This window comes from Haliotis cracherodii, unplaced genomic scaffold (genome assembly GCF_022045235.1).
Source record: "Haliotis cracherodii isolate W230 unplaced genomic scaffold, xgHalCrac1.p SCAF_11, whole genome shotgun sequence".
Classification (NCBI taxonomy): domain Eukaryota; kingdom Metazoa; phylum Mollusca; class Gastropoda; order Lepetellida; family Haliotidae; genus Haliotis; species Haliotis cracherodii.
The window spans coordinates 12,384,652-12,392,493 of record NW_027266266.1 but is presented as its reverse complement, the minus strand read 5'-3'; the positions used below and the strand labels follow the sequence as shown (position 1 = coordinate 12,392,493).

General features: G+C 43.4%; 1 long non-coding RNA gene across 1 annotated transcript; it reads left to right on the top strand.

Annotated features, from left to right (window-relative positions):
• The first annotated feature begins 522 nt into the window (after window positions 1-522).
• On the top strand, window positions 523-2,740 carry LOC139455394 (uncharacterized). The gene is made up of 2 exons (XR_011652475.1): window positions 523-797; window positions 2,542-2,740. It is a non-coding gene; the product is annotated as an uncharacterized lncRNA (long non-coding RNA).
• Window positions 2,741-7,842: the final 5,102 nt, after the last annotated feature.

Genomic DNA, 7,842 nt, shown 5'->3' with positions numbered 1-7,842 from the left:
GCTGACTTGGTTGATGCATGTCATTGATCCCAATAGCCTGAATCGATTCTCATGATGTCAAACACTGGATTGTCTGGTCCAGACTCGATTATTTACAGACCAGACCGCCGTCATATAGCTGAAGTATTGCTGAGTGCGGCGTTAAACAAAAAAAACAAACCCAGAACAAAACAAAAATCGAGTGTTTTTCTTGTTGACATCAGTCATTGTTCGAGTTCCACTCACACACGGGACCCGTGAAGATTCCGGGGAAGAATAGGTCTTCAGCAACCCATGCTTGCTGTAAAAGGCGACTATGCTTGTCCTAAAAGGCGACTAACGGGATCGAGTGGTCAGGCTCGCTGACTTGGTTGATACATGTCCTCGATTCCAATTGCGTGGATCGATGCTCATGATGTCAATAACTGGATTGTCTGGTCCAGATTCGATCATTTACAGACTGCCGTCATATAGCTTGAATATTACTGAGTGCGGCGTAAAACAACAAACCAACCAACCAACTCAAACAAGGACAAACATCAACACAAAACATGACTACATAATTTTATGTCTAATATCAGAGAGTCGATCTAAGCTGAACATTAACAAAAACACCAACGAACAAATTTCTTTAGGCTTGGGGTGTTATTTATTTGGACGGCCAGGGACAAGAGTATTAATGATATGCTGGAGATATCATGCACTGGGTTATCGAGGATGGATTGAATAAAGTGTTCGTGTTTCAGCATCAACAATGATTGTGAAGTTGGCTCTGTTCATCACGCTGGTATGGGTCACCCTCGCAGCGCCAGTGCCAGGTAACTGACTCACAAGTGTTGAAACAGATGGCCACTTTCTACACATTCTACACCGCCAGGATATTGCTAAAAGCGGCGTAAAACCATACTCACTCACTCACACATTCTGCAAGGAATGCTTCGGAGCCATGTCGTTACAATAAACCCGACCCCTAGAATTCACCTGGGGGGCACGGGAGGCCCAGTCGTCTAAGGCGCCGCGATTCGCTGTGCAGAGTTGCGTCCCTTGGGCACGCCAGAAACCTATGATTGTGGGTTCGAATCCCGGTTCGAACCGATTATGTTTCTAGGTTTGTCAGCACCATACCTGTGCTCGTGGGTTTCACCGAAGTGGTAAACGTCTGAGACCTGCATCACTTCGGGCTTTCCTCCCACATTAAGCTGAACGCCGTGATATAACTGGAATACTGTTAAAAGCGGCGTTAAATCCAACTCACTCACTCACTAGTATTCACCTGACCTTTAGTGTTACTATGAACCCAAGGGTTGCAACTACCCCTGGTGTAAACATATGAACGCAAAGCATTGCATTCGCAACTGTTACTGTCACTGAAACACTAGGGGTTGATATTGCAACCGCTAGTGTCGACTAGTGAACATAAGGGTAGATACTGTGCATACATCGTGCAGTTGCAATCCTTAGTGTTCACATTTTTTCAGATGAGACGGACCGTGAAGATCCGGGGTAGAATAGGTCTTCAGCAACCCATGCTTGCCGTAAAAGACGACTATGCTTGTCGTAGAAGGCGACTAACGGGATCGGGTGCTCACGCTCGCAGGCTTGGTTGATGCAAGTCATTGATCCCAATTGCGTGGTTCAATGCTCTTGATGAAAATCACTGGATTGTCTGGTACGGATTCGATTGTTTACAGACCGCCGTCATATAGCTGTAATATTGCTGAGTGCGGCGTTAAACAATAAACCAAACCAAAATTTCAGATGAGACGCGAAACTAGTTTTTGTGACCCTTATAATGCAGATTACAATTCAATAATTCACTTTCTGTTTCGTATAATTTTAACAAAATGCCTTGGTATTGGTATTTCTTGTATCAGTGCTCAGAATATCCAAAATATGGCACTAGTCATATGTACTATTCCAAAAATTACGAAAAACATTGTGTATAACATTCTTTAAGCATAACCCATCCACCTTTTCGTATTTATAGCTGCATCGCAACAGTTTGTTCACCTACTTTTGATATTACCATGTGGTATCAATTGATAAGATTTGGATTGGTGTGTTTGTTGTTTAGCGCCGCACTCAGCAATATTCCAGCTATATGACGGCGATCTGTAAATAATCGAGTATGGACCAGACAATCCAGTGATTGACATGAGCATCGATCCACGCAATTCGGATACGGTGACATGCATCAACCAAGTCAGCGAGCCTGACCACCCGATCCCGTTAGTCGCTTCTAACGGGATCGGTGGTCAGGCTCGGTGACTTGGTTTATATTCATATAATTAGAGTCATAAATAGCCACAATTAAGTAGCCCCCGCCAGGATTTATCCGCTGCCCTATTTTCTTTTGAGAACAACTCGTCTCCCTCAGAGTTATGACTATAATATATCACGTATGAGACATTTGGGATTGGGAAGTTCGTTTGACGCACGTCAGGTTGAGGTCAAGGTAATTGAAATGTCACTCATGAGAGAAAATCGTTATTTTGACATCGTAGATCCTTTGTGTTATGTAATTCCACCAACCAATGTTTTTCAATCTATTACATTTCGCAGAACAAGAAGACATTGACCTACAGGAGATCCTAAACCATTTGCCTTCGCCATTTCCGCTCTGTGATGCACTGGGCGCCTGTCGTAATCCTTTGTTAAGACCGATTATCGATAATGGTAACCTTGGCTAAAAACAAAGCATGTTCGTGGTTGTATGATACTGTAAACCTTACAGATGTCATTAAAGAATATTTATTTGAAATATTGTTTGTTTTGTGTATTGTTTAACGCCACACCAAACAATGATCCAGTGACACGACGGCTTGTACATGATCAGGACGACGAATGCCAATTGGTCCGTGAAGACCCGTGTTGGAATGGTATTCAGGAACATATGTTTGTCGTAAGAGGCGACCTTGCGTGTCGTAAGAGGCGACAAACGGGATCGTGTGGTCCGGCTGACTTGTTTGAAGTCATCGTATATCAGTTGCGTAGGTCGATGATCATGATGTCAGTGACTGTATTGTCTCTTCTGGATTTTACAGATACGGATTTACGACCCGTGAAGATCCGAAGTAGAATAGGTCTTCAGCAACCCATGCTTGCCGTAAAAGGCGACTGTGCTTGTTTAAGAGGCGACTAATGGGATCGGGTGGTCAGACTCACTGACATGGTTGATGCATGTCATCGTATCCCTATTTCGTGGGTCGATGCTCATGATATCAATCACTGGATTGTCTGGTCCAGACTGAGCATGTGTTTATAAATCACTATCAATAAGTAATGATACCAGGGTTTCGCGAAAGGACCGTCCACGAACAGGGACACCCCGAATCGGATCTAGTCTATGTTACGAGTAAAGCACTGAAAGAACAATGGCTTCCCAAGAGGCATCTGTCCATCAGAACTGTCCGAAACCGGCTAAACTTATTTGGGTTGAAATCCCAAAGGGTCATCAGACGACCCTTGTTAACTGCTCATCATCAGACACTTCGATAGGCTTGGTGTATGGCTCAACTTCATTGGCATCAGAGGACGTGGCGACGGATCCATTAGTCTGATGAAGAAGATTCTTGCTGCACGCCACAGACAGCGTGGAGACACAGAAACACTACGTATACCCCATGGTACATTGAATCAGCACGTACGGTGGAAGCTCCGCCATGGTGTAAACTGGACATAGTGACTGTACGAGGTAATCTCAATGGCGCTCATAAACCTGCCACTCGACCTGTGCTCATAGACGACAACGCTAGACCCAATCGTTCGCGGTCTGAGACTGCAGTTGTGCAAGGACGCCTTGGCCCGCGGTGGGTCCAGATTTTAATGCACTGGAAAATGTTTGTGACATTCTTGGACGTCGGCTGCAGGCAATTCACCAGTTACAGAATATGGTAGCTTTAGAGGCTGCATTGCATCGGAAATGACAGCAGTTACCTCGTGATCGTATCAGAAGACTCACTGGAGGAATGAGGAAATAGGTAGAATCTGTCATCCAGGCACAGGACGGTTACAATCGCCACTTATGTTTAGGTTAGTGATCATCTTTGTAAGATAACAATTAACGATTTTGGACAGTAGTCGTCGTTCATACCTGATCCTCTAACTTCTCTGATCTATATTTTCGTGGTGATCAATTTTGCCGTTAGGTTGCAACTGTGATTTTAATGCAGTTAACATATTGCATGAGCGTTTCATCTTACACAAGACATTTAGTTTCGTAAAACCAGGGGTGCTTAATTAATTTTTAGGTTCATACTATGAGTAATTTTACTCTGACCAATACGACATCGTCACAAAATGATGGGGCATGGGTGGCCCAGTCGTCTAAGGCGCCGCTATGCAGAGTTGCGTCCCTTGGGCACGCCAGAAACCTATGATTGTGGGTTCGAATCCTGATTCGCCCCGATTATGTTTCTAGGTTTGTCAGCACCATACCCGTGCTCGTGGGTTTCACCGAAGTGGTAAACGTCTGAGACCTGCATCACTTCAGGCTTTCATCCGACATTAAGCTGACACGCCGTGACATAATTGGAATACTGTTAAAAGCGGCGTTAAACCCAACTCATTCACTCACTCACAAAATGAATATCATGACCAGCAACCCAAGTAAGTATGACCTAATTTTCATTGATAGAATATATAACAGAGATCGAGAAAGTAGTGCCTTGCTGTAGCTCATCTGGATTTGTAGCCAACAGCTTTTATTGTCAACAAGACAGACACATATAAATAGTTCCTAAGACCATTTATATTCAAATATCGTTTTCAGAATTAATTCTGAGGACAAAGTTTTAACAAACACAAAGACAATTAGCCTTCAACAATACTTCTGAATAAATGTACTTTTGTAGAACATTGTTCAATACCCCACATTTACATTTACTCAACACAAACTCTGACCACCATAAACCTTCTAAATGGAGTGAGTGAGTATGATTTTACGCCGCTTTTAGCAATATTCCAGCAATATCATGGCGGGGGACACCAGAAATGGGCTTCAAACATTGTACCCATGTCGGGAATCGAACCCGGGTCTTCGGCGTGACGAGCGAACGCTTTAACCACTAGGCTACCCGACCGCCCCTCTAATGGAGAAATGTTTCTGAATCCATAAATTGGTTTTTAAAAAAACCCGAGTAAAATCCAACTCATTCAAACAAAATATGATGATGTCAATGAGGAGAACAATTCATGGCAAAGTTCAGCATTTCAGAAGCCTTAATAGAGTCCAAACTGCCTTTTGAGAGACCTTATAGTGAGTGAGTGAGTCGAAAGCCAGGGATGCTTCTTGCAGTCACTACTGCTGGCTGGAATCGATTTCGTAGGTGTGTTGAATCCAGTTGTCTTGTCGATTATTGGTTACGGGTGGCCTGCCACTCCGAGGATGGTCTCTGACTGCATTCGTCTGCAAACGTTGCCTTTAACACCAAATGGTGTTTCTGTGGACGTTAAATTGTCTTTCAACATCACGTTGACTCGATCCTGCTTCAAGCATACCAATGGCTCGCAGACGCTCATTTTCGGACAGGCGTGGCATTTCGTAATGTTGAATAATTGCGTAATTGTGTTGTTTTTCTGAGTGGTTGTTGTCTGCACGATGCTAAACAATGCATATGGAATCCCGTTAACGCACATGTTTTTATACCCATTTTTGGGTAGTGAAATGCATGGGGCTTGCATAAAAGTCAACTTTTGCATGGAATGCATGCTTTTCTGTAGCAGTTGCGTTTTTGTGACTTGATTCCATACATGTACTACAATATTGAAAATCAAACTTTACTTGTTTGAAAAATACACTAAAATACTGGTGTCACAGGAACGTTTGTTGTTCAGTATATATCTGTGATAATCTACTTCTTTAACTGTCCTTTGTCGACAGGTGTTTTTTTGTAGTCCTAATGTATTTATTACTGTCTAAATTGTTCTCTTCAGGATATGGCTGAAATATTGCCGATGTGATTAACTCACTCACTCATACATATTGACCAAGCCGAGTCTTTACTACGTATCATTATAAGTATAATTGAATTTTCAATCACAATTGAACATGAGTGAGTGAGTGTGTTTAATCCGCTTTAAATTAAAATTTATTGTCAGTATTCTATCAGTGACATCTGAAATGGGAGGAAAGTGATGCAGGCCTCAGACATCTGCCCGAGGCAAGAGAGTTAACTGACTTTAAAAGTCCAGTTCCCACCCTTGCCGAACTAGGCTAGAATTCCTGGGCACTATCGTAGTGCCACCAGTGGCTATTACGAGTTATGTCCCTTCTGAGCCTCTCCTTTAGACCAATCAGATTCCACCTCTCGTATCACTTGCATTTGCTTGAAACAAAACAGTGGCGCCCAGTCAAGACGATCCGATCGATAATCAAGGTCTATGTTGTGATGAAACGGGTCTTACATCGCGAAATGCGTGAGCTCCTTGATTAAAAACATGAAACGATTTGGAAAATATTTGTTGACAACGAGTTGGCGGTGCACATGCTTTGCAAATCCTGCAATCGACCGAAATCTGCAGGACAGTTTACGAACCGGATTACGATTTCGATGCACGATTTTGATTGGACTATGCATAGACTCGTTAGTCCAGCCAAAATAAAAACTCCATAATACCAGCCTAGTTCGGCAAGGGTGGAAACTGGACTTTTTTAGCCATTGAACTCCCTTGCCTTGGGAAGACGGTCTCAGACGTTTACCACTTAGGTGAAACACACGAGCACGGACATGGTGCTGACAAACCTACAAATATAATATATGAACATGAGCTATGTGTGACAAGGAAAGCGACCATGACATGATGCCTATCCCTGACATGAGAACCAAGCATATGCCACTCCGTTATCTGAGGGAGTGCAGTTTGTATCAACAATACATATCTTGGACGCCTAATTGTTAAGCTCAAGTCAAGCAGGTGCGTATATCTTCCGTCCCATGTTCAAATACACAACATGAACAGGACATTTAGTGTTATCGGAACTTAATTCTTTACACATAATCATCAAGTGGCGATTTCACAAGCTTGTTTGTAGGTCTTGTGAAAAATACTAAGACCAGGGTACTAGTCAGTGTTTACTAAAATACTTAGTCGCTCTTTGACTGAGTATGTGATTTAGGTTTAACGCCGCTTTAAACAGTATTTCAGTTTTATCAGTGTGTCAGATATATGTGGGAGGAAAGCCCGAAGTGATGCAGGTCTCAGACGTTTAGCACTTTGACGAGTGAGTGAGTGAGTGAGTGAGTTTGGTTTTACGCCGCTTTTAGCAATATTCCAGCAATATCACGGCGGGGGACACCAGAAATGGGCTTCACACATTGTACCCATGTCGGGAATCGAACGCGTGTCTTCGGCGTGACGAGCGAACGCTTTAACCACTAGGCTACCAGACCGCCCCAGCACTTTGACGAAACCCACAAGGACGAGTATGGTGCTGACAAACCTAAAAACATATTCGAGGCGAACCAGGATTCGAACCCACGATCATAGGGTTCTGCCGTGTTCATAGGACGCAACTCTGCACAGCGAATTGTGGTGCCTTAGATGACTGGGCTACCCGAGCCCCGGTATGGCTGATTTATTGCCACAGCGCCATTAAATGTTAACTCATTTCAGATACCCAGCCTCATAGCATGACCTCTAATTCTAAATTAGATCAAATTTTGAATTACAATTCATGCCATTAATCGCCATTCATGCCACTCAATCCGGAATTAAAACCACATATGTATCATGCGTACGTATTGCCATTCGTGACCAACTCGTGTTATTCCGGGACAAGCCGAATAGCGACTCGTGCCCCTCTCGTGGCCATTTTTGTGACCGGGTTCCGTCTTAGCGCAAACGGGCATACCTAAAACAATT